At 39.3% G+C, this 15,965-nt stretch overlaps 1 protein-coding gene across 3 annotated transcripts in view; it reads left to right on the top strand.

Annotated features, from left to right (window-relative positions):
* Positions 1-15,965, top strand: part of COMMD1 (copper metabolism domain containing 1) — a 154,183-nt gene that overhangs the window by 76,015 nt on the left and 62,203 nt on the right. The gene's annotated exons all lie outside the window — the stretch shown is intronic.

Here is a 15,965-nt window from a genome sequence, read left to right as displayed (position 1 = left end):
CTCTTTGTTGTGGTGCGTGGGCTTCTCATTGCGGTGGCTTCTCTTGTAGTGGAGCACAGGCTCTAGGTGCGTGGGCTTCAGTAGCTGTGGCTCTCGGGTTCTAGAGCGCAGGTTCAGTAGTTGTGGCACACGGGCTTAATTGCTCTGCGGCATGTCCAGGGCTTGAACCTGTGCCCCCTGCATCGGGAGGCGGATTCTTAACCACTGCGCCACCAGGCAAGTCCCAGTTCTATGGATTTAAATACTTCTATAGCCTAACAACTCCCAAATTTATATCTCCAAACTGGATTTCTCCCTTAAATTCCAGGTATATACTTATGACATACTTGAGAACTCTATTTAAATGTGAAAAAGGTATCAAAAAATTGAATATGCCCCAGACTAAGTTCCTTCTTTGCCTCCCATATTTGTTCCTCCTATATTTTTTATCATCTCAGTCAGTGGTACCTCCATTCTTCGGGTTCATATCCTCATGCCCACATCTAGTCCATCATCAAATCTTGTTGGGTTTAATTTGATTACTTTTCACTACCCCCCTCTACTCTGTTCAGATTACCATTACTTCTCTCCTAGATTATAATAACATCCTCCTAACTGACCTCTCTGCATCTGCTCTTTAGCCTATTCTCAACACACAGCAGTGTGTCAACAGAGTGACTGTGTTAAAGCCTAAGTCAGTTAATGTATTCATGGCTCTCATCTCACTCTAGGGGCTTCCTTTCACAGTCAGATTAATAGCTTTCTCCCTTGCTCAGTCTGCTATAGCTAGACCCATGCTGATTGCTGATTCATGGATCATGCTAAGCGTGCTCCCTCTTTAGGGTCTGTGCATTTGCTGTTCCCTCTCTCTGGATTGGTCTTCACTCAGATATTTGTAGAGTTAGCCTTTTCACTTTCCTGAGGTCTTTTAAAAAAAATTCATCTTCTTGGGGGCTTCCCTGGTGGCGCAGTGGTGGAGAGTCCGCCTGCCGATGCAGGGGACATGGGTTTGTGCCCCGGTCCGGGAAGATCCCACATGCCGTGGAGCGGCTGGGCCCGTGAGCCATGGCCGCTGGGCCTGCGCGTCCGGAGCCTGTGTTCTGCAACGGGAGAGGCCACAATAGTGAGAGGCCCGCGTAACGGAAAAAAAAAAAAAAAAAAAATCATCTTCTCAATAATGCTTTCACTGACCACCTCTCTAAAAGTTCAGTCCTCCACTTTCTGCTTTAATTTTTGAAAACTTTATTGAGCTATAATTTCCATACAATAAACTGTATCCATTTGAAGTGTCCAATTTGATTAATTTTGGCTGGTATATACACTTGTGAAACCACCATGGCAGTCAAGTGACAGAATGTGTTCATCATCCCTTAAAAGTCTCCTTCTTCCCCTGTACAATCCATCTCTCTCCAGCACAGTTCCTAGACAACCACCGATCTACCTTTTATCATCATAGATTAGTTTTTTCTGCTTTGTTTTTTCTTCTTGGCACTTATTACTATCTACCATGCTGTATATTTTATTGTAATTATTAATCTTGTCTGTGCTCCACATGAGCATGTAATGGGGTGAGGATTATTGCTGTTTTGTTCACAGCTGTATTCTCAAAGTCTAGATGCTGCTTGGCACATGATATTCAGGAAATAGTTGTTGAATGAATAAATGAATCATATAATTCACTATTTTACTAAGCATCTACCATGTATCATGCACTGTGTAGGTGTTGAGGATGTATCAGTGAACAATATGGCCAAGTCTCTTATCCTAAGGAGCTGACAGTAAACAAAAAACAGTAGTAATTAGTGTAAGAAAGTGTATCAGAGACTGAAGAGCCTTATCAAAGCTCAGAAGACGAAATGGCTGTCTTTACCCAGTAAGCTGAGGAAGGCAGCTCTAAGGAGGTACATTTGCATTTGGTTTCTCTGATTTCAACTCTGATTCAGAGTTAAATGTCATGAACTAAGAAAAACAAAAAAGTTGGTACATGTAGTATGACTTCTCTAGAGTTTATGAACATAACCCTTGTGTTTAGCACATAGGTGTGACCTTTGGCACTGGATTAGTACAGGTTGTCCTTCCCTTTCTCCCTTCCTTTCCTTCCTTCCTTCCTTCCTTCCTTCCTTCCTTCCTTCCTTCCTTCCTTCCTTCCTTCCTTCCTTCCTTCCTTCCCTTCTTTCCTCCCTTCCTCCTCCCTCTCTCCCTCTCTCTTTCTTTCTCTCCTTCTCTCTCTTTCTTCCTCCCTCCCTCCCTCCTTCCCTCCCTCTCCCTCTCTCTCCTTCCCTCCCTCTCCCTCCCTCCCTTCCTCTTTTCCTCTCTCTTTCTTTCTCCTCCCTCCCTCCCTCCCTTCCTTCTTTCCTTCCTCCACTTCCTACATGTTGGTTTTCCAGTTTCTTAAACCACAGGTGGTAACAGGTACCAAGAAGTAAATTGGCAGAAAAATCATTGTAAGCAAAAGCAAGACTCATTTACTACAGTGGTTCTCAGCATCACTGGGCATCAGACTCACTGGAGGAGATTTAAAAAATGATTTAAAAGCCTTTAAAAAAGGGCTTTTGCTTTCGTTTGAGAGAGGGAAGTCTTCTCTGAGGAGGCAAGCTGATCTGAGAGCACAAAATACATGCAGAGGGAACAGCAAAGGCAAGAAGTTGGCCTTGGTAGGAAATCTGAATTTTTATTCTAAGTATAATAGGAAACCATTGGAGGGCTTCATACAAGGGACTGATGCAATGTGATTTATGTCCTCATAGGATCCCCGATTCATGTGTGAAGGATGAATAATATAATCAAGAGTGAAGCCATGATACTGAGAACTCATTAAAAAAAATCACTATGGTTGGAACTGCTTTTTTGCACGTTAAAAGCTATTCTCTTTTGCTTACAAATCTCTGTGTGGTAGTAGTTAGGTAAAATGGGATCTCAAGGTAAAAACAGAAAAACCCCCAAACTTAATCCTTCATTCTGTTAGCAAGGTTAGGTTTACAGAATGAACAGAGCCAAAATTAATACTCCACTTCAAAATGGGGTTACGTGGACTTCTGACAATCTTCATTCCACATTTTTACCTCTTTTCCACAATTAATGACAATCTCCTTCCTTTTTAAATTTTATTGTAACATGTTTCAAAATTTGGCAAGCCCAGGGCCTTCCCTGGTGACGCAGTGGTTAAGAATCTGCCTGCCAATGCAGGGAACACGTGTTCAATCCCTGGTCTGGGAAGATCCCACATGCCACGGAGCAACTAAGCCCGTGCGCCACAACTACTGAGCCTGCACTCTGGAGCTCGTGTGCCACAACTACTGAAGCCCGCACGCCTAGAGCCCGTGCTCCGCAGCAAGAGAAACCACTGCAATGAGAGAAACCCATGCACCGCAAGGAAGAGTAGCCCCCGCTCGCCACAACTAGAGAAAGCCCACACACAGCAATGCAGCCAAAAATAAATAAATACAATAAATTTTTAAAAAAATGGCACGCCCAGAGATAATACAAACCATTATTGTGCCAAAAGGGAAAAAAGTGAAGCCAAGAGAACGCTTAGAGGGCACTATGGTACTGGTCCAGGTAATATAATATTAGCCAGGAAGATGGAGATAATTTTAACAGTCAATGTGGAGAGAAGTGAGCAGATAGAAGAAACATTTTAATGTATTGTAGATGAGTTGCTTTGGGATGGGTTGGAAGGGATGTAGAAAGTGAAAGAAAGTGAGGAAGTGGGGATAACTTTTTTGCATGGATATGTTAGTGTAAATTGGTAACTCTAGTCTTTGTTTAACAGTCTTATTGGTAAATTGGCCATCTAATACACAACTTAAGTTTTCCCCAGCCCTTCCCACTGGGGAAAAAAGTAAATCAAAAGAAATTAACATTTGGCAGTTAAGAAAATGCTTTTGTGCTGAAGTAATTTTATTAAAAAACCCCCAGTTTATGAAGAGATGCGTTTGAGATTATTGAGCTTAAATTTTACCTAACAGGCTTTAAAAAAAGTCATTGTTTCTTATGATGTACCCTTTTCTGTATGTATATTATGCTTCAATATAAAGATTTAAAGAGGTAGAGATATGAGTGTTTGTCTTTGCAAACTCATTGCACCTGTGAGAACAGGGCTTTAGCACAGCTGAAGTCCTTGGCTTCTGACTAATATCCTGCCAATAGGCAGCCCCTGGTGTTGGACTTCTTTCAGATTGTTACCATTCAGACTCTTTGGTTCTATTCTTGTGGACAGTTGGAGTGCTTGAGAGGAAGCCAGGAAACCAAGCCTTAAGAGGATTTGGAAACAATTTTTGTGCTAAACTCAGGGTGACAGTGTATCCTGCCCAGAAATGTTGAAACTGCTTGTGTTTGTCTAGTATTTGTGTACTGGCTGGTGGGCTGTGGGCTTCATTCCATGTATGCTGCTGCTCTACTGCCAAGATGAAGGCCTCTGACCCAAGCCCATTCTTAGCACTTTTTTTTATTATGTAAACTATACATACATAAAATTTACCATTTAACCATTTTTAAGTGTATAGTTCAGTGGTATTAAGTATATTCACAGTGTTGTGTAACCATTACCACTCTCTATGTCTAGAACTTTTTTATTATCCCAAACAGGAACTCTGCACCCATTAAACAATAACTCCCCATTGTCACCTCTCTCTGGCCCCTGGTAATCTCTGTCTACCTTCTGTGTCTTTGAATTTGCCTGTTCTACTAGGTACCTCATGTAAGTGGAATCACACAATAATTGCCCTTTTGTGTCTGGCTTATTTTGCTTTGCATAATGTCTTAAGATTCATCCATTTTGTAGCATTGTCTCAGAATTTCAATGCTTTTTTTTTTTTTGTGGTACACGGGCCTCTCACTCTGTGGCCTCTCCCGTTGCGGAGCACAGGCTCCGGACGCGCAGGCTCAGCGGCCATGGCTCACGGGCCCAGCCGCTCTGCGGCACGTGGGATCCTCCCGGACTGGGGCACGAACCCGCGACCCCCCGCACTGGCAGGCGGACCCCCAACCACTGCGACACCGGGGAAGTCCTCAATGCTTTTTAAGGCTGAATAATATTTCACTGTATGTATATTCCACACTTTATCCATTAATCTGTTGATGGACATTTGAGTTGTTTCCATCTTTTGTTTTTTGTGAATAATGTTACTGTGGACATGGTGTACAAATATCAGTTTGAGTCCCTGCATAGGGTGTATACCCAGGAGTAGAATTGTGAGAGCATATGGTAATTTTATGTTTAAGTTTTTGAGGAACTGCAAAACTGTTTTCCACAGTGGCTGCAACCACTTTATATCCTTTACAGCAATGTGTGAGGGTTCTAATTTCTGCACATCCTCATCAACATGTTATTTCCTTCCTTCCTTTTTTTTTTTTAAATTGCCATCCTAATGGATATGAACATTCCCTAATGATTAGTGATGTTGAGCATCTTTTCATGTGATTATTAGTAATTTGTGTATCTTCTTTGGAAAAATGTCTACTCAAGTCGTTTGCCCGCTTTTTAATCTGGTTTGTTGTTGAGTTATAGGAGTTCTTTATATATTCTGGATATCAATCACTTATCAGATATATGATTTACAAATATTCTCTTGCATTCTGTGGGTTGTCTTTTCACTCTCTAGATTATATCCTTGGATGCACAAAAAATTTTAATTTTGATGTAGTCCAGTATATCTATTTATTCTTTAGTTTCCTGTGCTTTTAGTGTCATGACCAAGAAATAATTACCAAATCCAGTGTCATGAAACTTTCCCCCTGTTTTCTTCTAAGAGTTTTATAGTTTTAGCTCTTATGTTTAGGTCTTTGATCCATTTTGATTTAATTTTTATATATGGTGTAAGGCCTTTCTTAACACTTCTGAATGGATTTTTTAAAAATGATTTCTCAATTGAGGGAACAGAAGGTGGGACATTTGAATTTAGAAGCTAAGTTTCAGTTTTATCATGTTTCTGAACTTTCTAGATAGCTCTGTCTGTAATTAAAGAGAGCTCAGTATTATCACCCAAGTTACATGTGGCACTTAATAGTGAGTGGTAGTCACTAGGAATGAGCTCAGATTAACTGCCAAATAAGTTCAACATCCTTTTCATTGTCAGGGTTATTAACTTAAGTAGATTAGAGGAAGTCAATAATAGTGGAAGTATATCTGAATTTTAATAAGTCATTTAATAGTCTGTGGTTATAGTAGAGAGACAAGAACTGAATTATGATGATAAAGCTCATGAGTGCATAGCTAATTGAGTGGTGACATCCAAACAACATTGATCACAAAGTGAGTTTGGGACTTCCCTGGTGGTGCAGTGGTTAAGAATCCACCTGCCAATGCAGGGGACATGGGTTTGAGCCCTGGTCCAGGAAGATCCCACAGGCTGTGGAGCAACTAAGCCCACGCACCAGAACTACTGAGCCTGCACTCTAGAGCCCGCGAGCCACAAGTACTGAGCCCGCATGCCACAACTACTGAAGCCTGCGTGCCTAGAGCCCATGCTCCATGACAAGAGAAGCCACCGCAATGAGCAGCCCACGCACTGCAACGAAGAGTAGCCCCTGCTCCCTGCAACTAGAGAAAGCCCGTGCGCAGCAACAAAGACCCAACACAGCCAAAAATAAATAAAAATTTAAAAATTAAACAAAAAAACAGAGTTTGACCAGTTATCCTATGATAGATAACTCCCCCTCACACATTCCCTTAGTCTAGAAAAAACAGCTTAGCCCTCTAGGAATAGAATTTAAGGTTTCCATGCTCTATCACCTATTTATATTGTACAGTCCTACCAAGAGGGACTGTATTTTCCATACATGCATATCCTTTTCTGTTGCTACTTGGAATGTTCTTTATCCATCCCCATTTTCACTTGGTTAAATTCTCTCTCTTCTGTAGAGTTCATATTACTGATTATCTCTGCCATGAATTCCTCCCTAGTTATCTCAGCTGGATCAGATAATCTGAATTCTCAGGATATTTGAACCTTTCTTTGGCATTTCATACAACTTAGATTTAAAATGAAAAACAAAGCACCTACATTAGTGTCTAACTTAAGCAAAAAAAGAAGGAGATTAGCAGGTTATGTACTTAGGAAGCCCAAAAGTGGTTCTTGGCTTCAGATACCTCTTGGCTCTCTCTGACTCTGTTCGTGTCATTCTGTAAACAGACTTACTCCCTGTGGAGGTAAAATGATGGCTGTCAAGCCCAGACTTACCTTTTCAGCTTTGCAATACCAGTAGAAAGAGGTACTTCTCTCTTCCCAACGTATATATATTGACTAAAGGCTGAAATTCTTATTTACCCTGCTTAGGTCACATAGCTACCCATGGAGAAGTCACTGTTTACAGGAATTAGGGTAATTGAAACTTGCAGTTTTTGCCCAGCTCTTTAACCAGGGGTAACGTAAGGTACAGATTGACAGCTGATACTACAGGGAATAGGTGAGGAGTAGTTTCCCAAAGGAATTAGGTATATTGGACAAACAAAACCAGTGTATGTCCACTACAGTGCCTTGTTAGTTTATGCCTTCAAGAAGCCGATATATTTATATATGTGTGTGTGTGTGTATATATATGTGTGTGTGTGTGTGTGTGTGTGTATATATATATATATATATATATATATATATATATATATATATGTATGTATTTTTTTGGCTGCACTGTGCAGCATGTTAGTTCCCCGACCAGGGATCAAACGCATGCCCCCTGCAGTGGAAGCGTGGGAGTCCTAACCACTGGACCACCAGAGGATTCCCAAGAAGCCTACAATTTATCATTAATATATGTATCCTTTATAGCCTCAAAATATTAAAGTTAGATGTTTGATAAATTTTTGGATGAATTGATAAGGGAGAGAATCCATGTGTTAGTTATCTGCTACTGCATAACAAATTACCCCAGATATTAGGGGCTTAAAAAACAACAAACATTTATTATCTCACATAGGAATTGCGATAGGAATTTGGGAGCAGCTTAGGTAAGTGATTCTAGCTTAGGGTCCCCCATGAGTTGCACTAGGTGTCGGCCAGGGTGTAGCCATCCCACGGCTTGACTGGGACTGGGGGATCTGCCTCCAGGCTCACTCATGGCTGTTGGAAGAGGCCTGAATTCCTTTCTTGTTGTTGGCCACTAAGTGACATAGCAACTGGTTTTTTCCACAGCGGATGATCCAAGAGAGAAAAAGCAAGCAGGAAGCCACAGTGCCTTGTATGACCTAGTCTCTGACTTAAACACCATTACTTATGCTTTAAAAAAAAAAAAAAAAAGTAAATATATGTCACAGTTTATTTTCGCTGGGAAATAATGAGGGATAGAGCAGTATATCAAGTATGAAATTAATGAAGTTAGCTCTTGTTGTCTTGTTATTGTATGTTTTAGTTTTCATCTGTTTAGCAAATACCTGCTGAGTGTTAAATATCAGAATAACTATAGCTATTATTTATTATATCCTCACCGTGTTCCAGGTACTGTTCTAAACATATTTTATGCATTGACTCAGTTCTCTTACCAACTCTCTGAAATAGGTATGATTTTTTTTTTCTGGCTTTAGGTTAACTTTATTTTTGAATAATTTTAGATTTACACAGATGTTGCAAAGATACTACGAGTTCCCTTATACTCATCCAGTTTTCCCTGTTAACATTTTATATTATCATGGTATATGTGTAAAAATAAGAAACTAACACTGATATATTGTTACTAACTAAACTACAGATTTTATTTGTATTTCACTAGTTTTTCCATTTATTTTTCCTCTCTATTCTAGGATCCAATCCAGAGTACCACTGAATTGCTAAATAAACTAAATTGCATTTCTCCCCAGTTTCCTCTGATCTGTGACAGTCTCTCATCTTTCCTTCTTTGTCATGACCATAACAGTCTTGAAGAGTACTGACTAGATATCCTGTATAATTTCCCTCAATCTGGGCTTGTTTGTTGTTTTTCTCATGGTTAGACTGGGGTTGTGGGTTTTGGAAAAGAATTCAACAGAGGTGAAGTGCCTTTCTTGTCACACCATATTAGGGGATAAATGCAGTACACAGGGCATCACTGTTGATGTTAATCTTTATCACATGTTAAGGTAGTAGCATTTACCAGGTTTTTCCATTGTAAAGTTAATATTTTTCCCTTTCCCTACTCTATTCTTTGCAAGTTACTTTTTTTTTTTTTTATTGTTAGAAGTGAGTCACACTCCAGGGGAGGGGAATTAGGCTCTACCTTTTGAGGGAGGTGTCAAAGAATTTGTGAACATATTTCAAACCACCACAGTTCACTCTCTAGCCAAAATTATTGACACTCCTCTCACCTGTTAAATACACTCACCCTCTCCCAATATCCTGCAAAAGTCTCTCCTTTATAGCATCAGCTTATAGTCCAGGATGTTGTCATCTAAATCAAGTCTAGGTTTGGATGAGGCTTCTTAGACGTAGTTCCTTAATTTTAGCCCTTTGGGTCCATTGCCTCTCTGTCTGAAGACCTGTGAAACTAAGGAGGCAAATTATCTGCTCTGCAAACACCCAAAATGCAATGGTTGAGTAAGAAGAAGGTAACCACTATAGGTACTCTTGTTCAAGGAGAGGGAAGATGTTGGCACAAAGGTGTCATTACTTCATACCACTTCTAAAATTCATAGGGCATAGGCTGGTAATTCCTTGATTAGAATTTAAAGTCTGGGAGTAACTCTCCATGGCTCTTAGCGCCATCTCTGGGGCTTTTACTTCTACACTCTGCATTCTCTTTCCTTTTCTATGAAAGGTAGCCTGCATTTGCAGCTGTGTAGTTTCTTCTACCTATTTCCTGCTTGTAGATGTTTGGACATCTAAAGGACTCTTCATTTTGTACTCTTTCTGCTCCTTTCAGTCCAAATGGGTGATTTTTCTGCCTGTATAATTCTCTTAACAACTTTATGGCACTCCTGTAAATCTTATTTGAGCTCACTCCATTAGGTAAAAGCCACACCTAAAACTCTCTATGTGAGATAAGCCATTTTCTGTTTTAGGATTCTGCTAAGGGACAATGGCTTTTAGCATGTTAGAAACTCTAGTGTTTGATTAAAAGACTCTGTGAGTCATACTTTTTAAATCTTTAGAAGATCTTTTGTCTAACTGAATAGTACTCAGGGTCACCATCTTAGAGCTTTCTGAGGCTGTAACAAAGAATTTTATAGCTATACTCTCAGCCTTGTCTTTTGGACCATGTATTCTTGGCAATGCCTTGGATTTGAACTTTTCTTGGAAGCCATTTCTTACTTTAATATTGTTTGCATCTGGAAAGACTGAGAATCTTCAAAACCAACAAGTTCTGGCTCCTTTTGTTAAACCATTCTTGAGATGTTTATTAGGAATTTGGAAATTTGGGTCTGGGTTTCAGTGGTGTAGGCTTGGCAAAAAGAAAGGTCTAGGAGTCATGAGCATTTATTCAGTGGCCATTGAATTTAAGAAGTTATTGAGGAGCAGAATGAAGGCCAAGAGCAGAACTTTGAGAACTGTGGACCTTTAGTGGGCAAGTGAATAAAGAGTGTGAGGGAGGCAGGCTGGGAGGGAGTCAGCGATAGATTGGAGAAATGAAGAGTACAAGATTGGAGAAGTATTGACGATAGCACTGCCTCACTTACTTTACATGCTGAATTCAGTGGAAAGTTTCCATTTTCCTCTTCATATAAACTCTTTGAGTCAAGGAGATCAGTACCTTTATATCATAAAGTTTATGACATTAGCCTTTCTATTAAGCTGAAGGATGAAAACACCACCATGGAAGCAAAGTTGAAGAACATATCTATATAGCTTGCCCTCTGTGGCCATAAAGTGTGAGTGTAGAAATAACTCCTGTAGAAAAGAATGCTAGGGACTTCCCTGGTGGTCCAGTTGTTAAGAATCTGCCTTCCAACACAGGGGATGCAGGTTTAATACCTGGTTGGGTAACTAAGATTCCACATGCTGTGGGGCAACTAAGCCCGCATGCTGCAACTACAGAGCCTGTGTGCTCTGGAGCACGCATGCCACAACTAGAGAAGCCCATGCTCTGCAACTAGAGAGAAGCCTGCAATAAAGAGCTTGCGTGCCACACCGAAGACCCAGCGCAGTAAAAAAAGAAAAAAAGAAAAGACTGCTATATGCTTAAAGTCATTCATACTTTAGAAGACTATAGGTTGGGGCTTCCCTGGTGGCGCAGTGGTTGAGAGTCTGCCTGCCGATGCAGGGGACACGGGTTCGTGCCCCGGACCGGGAGGATACCACATGCCGCGGAGCGGCTAGGCCGGTGAGCCATGGCCGCTGAGCTTGCATGTCCGGAGCCTGTGCTCCGCAACGGGAGAGGCCACAACAGTGAGAGGCCCGCATACAGCAAAAAAACAAAAAAACACACAAAAAACCTATAGGTTGTCTTTTTTGTTGTTGAGTTTTAAGAGTTCTTTATATATTCTTTTTTTTAAAAATTTGTTTAATTAATTTATTTTTGGCTGCGTTGGGTCTTCGTTACTGCGCACGGGCTTTCTCTAGTTGCGGTGAGCAGGGGCTACTCTTTGTTGCGGTGCACAGGCTTCTTACTGCGGTGGCTTCTCTTGTCACGGAGCCTGGGCTCTAGGTGCATGGGCTTCAGTAGTTGCAGCACGCAGCCTTAGTAGTTGTGGCTTGCAGGCTCTAGAGCGCAGGCTCAGTAGTTGTGGCACACGGGCTTAGTTTCTCTGTGGCATGTGGGATCTTCCCAGACCAGGGCTGAAACCCGTGTCCCCTGCATTGGCAGGCGGATTCTTAACCACTGTGCCACCAGGGAAGTCCCTATAAATTCTTGATATTAAACTCTTATCAAATATATGATTCAAATATTTTCTCCTATTCTATATGATGTCTTTTCATGTACTTGGTAATGCCCTTTGATGCACAGAAGTTTTAAATTTTTATAAAGTCCAGTTTACTGTTTTTTCTTTTGTTGTTCATGCTTTTAATGTGAAGTCTAAGAATCCATTGCCAAATCTGAGTCATAAAGATTTACCCCTATTTAGGTTAAGAGAAATAGGTCAGTGTAAGTATTTAGGTCATTGATCCATCTTGAGTTAATTTTTATATATGGAGTGAGGTAGGGGTTGAATGAATTTTTGTTTTTGACGTTATATTTTCTTTAGACATTATATTTTAGAGTGAAAGAACCCCATCCTATAATGTAGTTTTTAATTCTTCTATGAGACTCTAAGCAAGTTGCTAACTCATAATTTTTGAAATTTTTTTGCTTTTTTTTTTAACCTTTTGAATATTGATAATGAAGGAGGATAGCTGTAGAAACTGTAAGTTAGATATTCTAAGATCAGTCTTCTAATGTTATTTATACCAAGTGCTTCCTTTTCCTTTACATGAAGTGGGGACCAGTGTAAGTTGAGTTACTTGGTGAACAAATTATGAGGGTAAAGTATTTTTAGCAGTCTGTTTAAATATTTTTTAGAATGTGTTTTAATTCTAGTTTCACATTTTTATTTGCTTTTAACAATTGAGTATGTGGGTACTTCTGAATAACATGATTCTTGTAAATTCATACTTTGCACTCTTGCTGCTCTAGTGGAAATGATAATAGTAATAAAAAAATAGAAACTCAAAAGGCTTAGCCACGTTAATAAACTTGTCTGTGAACCTGAAATGGAATCAAAGAGCAAAGTGATGAATGGGTTTAAAACTGTGGGTCTTCAGTCTCCACAGTAAGTGTTGGTAGCTGAGTTTGATTCCTGTGCAGTCAAAGGAAGGAAATGCATTTCACATATACCATTTATAAAAAGTTTTAAAAAATATCCAGATCACTTAAAAGATATGCACGGGGTGGTAAATAGTAGGTACCTCTGAGGAGTGAAGAGAGGAAAATGAGATAAGGGAAAAAAACAGTGGCACAGCGTAAACTTTTATTACTTAAAAGATATCCAAAAACAAAAAGAAAATTTGAGTGTGTGTGTGTTGTGGGGAAGAAGGGGTACTCATAGGAATTTAGCCTAAGGAAACAACCTGAGATTCTACAAATATTTATTTATGTAAATATTTATTATGGTATTTATGTGATGGAAAATTAGAAACAACTGAATGTCTAATAATAGGTGAATGAATGGGGACCAGTGAGGGAGAATAAGTGAATAACCATAGAAATGTTTAGATCCACTCTATGAAATACTCTACAATCACTATTTTTTAAAAAATCAATGTTTTTACAGATTATTTAATGATATTAGAAAATGAGATAATGTTCAGTGTGGGGAGAAAAAAGCAAAATACAGAACTGTATATATAGTATATGTAGTAAAATCCAAATTAAAAAAAATTTTTTATTCTTGTAAAAAATATATAACATAAAATCCACATTTTAAAAAATTTATTTATTTTATTAAAAAAATTTTTTTTTGGCTATGTTGGGTCTTCATTGCTGCGAGTGGGCTTTCTCTAGTTGTGGCGAGTGGGGGCTACTCTTCATTGCGGTGCGCGGGCTTCTCATTGCGGTGGCTTCTCTTGTTGCAGAGCACGGGCTTTAGGTGTGAGGGCTTCAGTAGTTGCAGCATGTGGGCTCAGTAGTTGTGGCACACAGGCTTAGTTGCTCCGTGGCATGTGGGATCTTCCCAGACCAGGGCTTAAACCCGTGTCCCCTGCATTGGCAGGTGGATTCTTAACCACGGCGCCACCAGGGAAGTCCATAAAATCCACTTTTAATGACATCTAGTACATTCACAGTGTGCAACCATCATATTCCAAATTTTAGAAATATATATTTACTTGCATAGGAAAAAATACCCCCCCACCAAAATATACAAGAAGTGTTCTCAGAGATTATTTTTATGTGTTGGAGATATGTGTATTTCTTATTCTTCATCGATTTTAGTATTTTCCACATTTTCACGTGCTTTGTTTGTTTGTTTTCCTATTCCTAAAGAGTCATTCTAAGCTTGAAAGTAGTAATGTTTATTTCTTTTATTTTTACTCATTGAAACGAAATGTTTATTTTCTCTTTGTTTACTTTGAAATGTCATACAAAAGGCTGAAGGGCTTGAATGATTCATTTTTGGCATATGTCCAAGAAAATGCTATACTGCATCAGGTTAATAATAAGGAAAAAGGTTAATTAAGAAATTGAATGAGGCTTAAAATTAAACTCTTTGATAATGTTTTAGGTTCTTTCTCATTATTGGACACCATTCTAGAATGTTAAGATCATTATTTCATTTAGGATTTAAAATTTATTAATAAATATTTGTGTTAATATTTTCTGGTCAAAAATGCTCTCCATATATATTTTAAACCATAATTAGCAGTATTTGGGTAATGAAGTTGTAGAAGAAATCTTTGCACTGTGTTTGGATTTAAATCTGCTAGAGACAATATTTTATTTTACTTGCAATCTGCACAGGAAAAAGCTAGACCTAGGTAGGATCTTTTTCAACTAAAGGAAATATGTACAAGATTTTTAGTGTTAATTATAAGCCTAGTGAATTTCTTTATAGTATATATGATTGTGCTCTATAGATAAGTAAATTATACCTGTATCTTTTCTGTTGATGGTTGCATTCCAGGGAGGTTAAATAGGAATTTTGTATTGAACCTGTCGGGAAGAACTTTAAAGTTATCTATGAATATCTCAGAGAATCTTGCTTTTTCAGGACCTGTATAAATTCAAATTTAAACAAGACCTTTCCCTACCTGTCTAGTCTCTTAAGAGTGTTCTTTGTTTATAGGCTCCTGTAAGTATGTAATGTGATGTTACCTTATCTAACTAATGTGAGTTACATTATCAGCATGGTATTTTGAAAATTCAGAATATTTACCATAATATTATTTTCTACCCAAACTTATCTAATACCATTCTGACCTGTAATTTCTTTTCCTCTCAACCAAGTGTAGACTGAAAAATAACACACAGCATGAGAGCTGTGAGTTCAGTTTTATTTGGGAACTTACTGAGGACTGTAGCCTGGGAGACAGCCTCTCAGATAGCTCTGAGGAACTTCTCTGAACAGGTAGCAGGGGAGGTCAGTAGATATATGATTTTGGTGAAGGGAGTGCAAGCAATCAAGCACACATCTTGTTAGAAGTTTGCTGCTAGTTACAAGGAACAGGTGTCTCTGTTAATGATTTTAGTGCTCTTCTAGGTATACGATGCAAAAAATTGGATTCATAAAATTTTCTCTTGAAAATATCTATCTGAAGACCTGTTCTGCCAGTTTTTCCCACAGCACAGAGTGCCTCATTCCTCATCTCCACCTTGAGCTCCTTTCAGGGTGTGTAAAAGGTTGGCGTCCGCAGTGGCTAGTGACTTAATTCTTGAAAAACCGAATGGCAAGTGACATTTTTTAGTTGATGGTAGAAGAGGGTGCTAGGCCAATAATAATAAAAAAAGATATCATTTGCTTTCTGACAGGTAAGCAAAAGCCCAGTGGCGATGTACTGTTCTTATCCCTACTTTGCACATAGGAAAACTTGGGCATGGAGAGGTGATGTAACTTGCCCAGGATCACAGAACTAACTAGTAGAAGATAGAACTAGAATTCAGACACAGGCCTGTTTGAGTTCAATCAGACCTTGTAACTCAGCAACCCATCTAGTTACCTGTTGCTGTGTGATTGGTGCTCTCCCTCACTGTTAGCCACTTAGGGCTAGTCTCTCTTAGGGGTATACCTCACCCTTTGATGCCAAGGCCCCTCTGTTTCCTTAGGAGGTGATGTTGTCATGAAAGGTATAGGGGAAAGATGGTAGATTCTGGGTCCTACCATTCCTGGACTTAAATTCCACCTCTGATACTTACTGGCCAAGTCACTTAACCATTATGGTCCTCAGCTTTCTCATTCATAAAATGGGCACAGTAACATATTCTTTTAAATGTTATTTTGAAGGTTAAATATAATGTATATTATGTGTATGAATATATAGGGTATATAATATGTATGTATTTCGTGATGCCTGTCACACTTAAAAAATAACTAAATGGGGCTTCCCTGGTGGCACAGTGGTTAAGAATCCGCCTGCCAATGCAGGAGACACAGGTTCGAGCCCTGGTCCGGG

Source organism: Delphinapterus leucas, chromosome 13 (assembly GCF_059928025.1).
Source record: "Delphinapterus leucas isolate spDelLeu-1000000601 "Yukka" chromosome 13, BTC_Dleu_Yukka2, whole genome shotgun sequence".
Lineage (NCBI taxonomy): Eukaryota > Metazoa > Chordata > Mammalia > Artiodactyla > Monodontidae > Delphinapterus > Delphinapterus leucas.
This window is presented reverse-complemented; position numbering and strand designations above follow the sequence as displayed.